The following is a 1,216-nucleotide window of genomic DNA, read 5'->3' as shown; positions in this document are numbered from 1 at the left end:
TGAACATTTACGCTGCTGTAGATATTAAAATATATACACTAAATTTTTGCTTAAGGTATGGATGTTAGAGCGTTTACTAGGGGCGGATCTAACTTTCAGGAAATGCTAGCCTCATAAATGTGGCCAATTTACTGGGCTACCTCCATAAATAAAGGCCACACTTGGACCATGTACCTGAAAATGTAGAACTTAGTCAAGTTTTATTTTCACATTTAGACTTTATTTGTATTTTATTTACACTTTATTAGCGCACTCGCCCTCTTTAAAGCGATAGAAAATTAGTCCCCCCCCCTTTTTTTCAGATGTCTATATTTCATGTAATTTCCAGGTTCGTTTGCACACATTGGCGTATCTAAATTCCAACACGAAATTGCACGAAAAATAGACGTTCTACATGTTCGGGTACATGGTCTAAGTGTGGTCTTTATTTACGGAGGTAGTCCAGTAAATTGGCCACATTTATGGGGCTAGCGTGATGCGTGCCACACCCTGCTAGGGGGATCTGGGGGCATGCTCCCGGAATTCTTTTGTTAAATATGTACAATGATTTCTCCTGCATTTTAAGGCAATTTAAGAATAATTTTAGGAACTTTTGCATTCCATTTTTGGCCCCATTTTAGTACTTTAGTAATATTAGTCAGCGGATGAAGGGGGGGGGGGGGGGTAGCAAGCGCCACCCCCTCCCGATCCACTACTTAGTGTGTATGAGTGGAGAACACTGAGAAGTTTATGAAGTATTAACGCCATAACTAACCGGAGACCAACTGTTTCGTTCGATGTTACATACAAAAGGGATCCTACATGTAGTAACCCATAATGAACATCAGTGTAATTATGATTGTAGATGAATATAACTTGGTATTTTTCAAGACAGACCCATGCAGCAATTCTTGGGTTGAGACATGTTTGTGCATGTATGTATACTTGGAGGACTTTCGGAAAGCACCCTTTTGCGGCTGTAAACGGTGTGTTGCACATACACATAATGTTCAATCATAGTATTCCTTCCTCCATGGTTCATTTGATCATTAATGTTCACTGTTTTAGCAACGCAGGTTTGATCTTTGTACACCACACATAACAGTAGGCCTACTATACATAACTTCCATGTATAGCAGGGAGCCGTGGTAATGGAATTTGTGGAGAAGGGTCCAAACTAATCATGCTGTACTCAATTTTATTTAATTGTTTTAATGTTATTGAAAATTGAAAAGCT

The sequence above is a fragment of the Patiria miniata genome, unplaced genomic scaffold (genome assembly GCF_015706575.1).
Source record: "Patiria miniata isolate m_02_andy unplaced genomic scaffold, ASM1570657v1 HiC_scaffold_3, whole genome shotgun sequence".
NCBI classification, from domain to species: Eukaryota; Metazoa; Echinodermata; class Asteroidea; order Valvatida; family Asterinidae; genus Patiria; species Patiria miniata.
The sequence above is the reverse complement of the archived record's forward strand: the minus strand, read 5'-3'. Positions refer to the sequence as shown.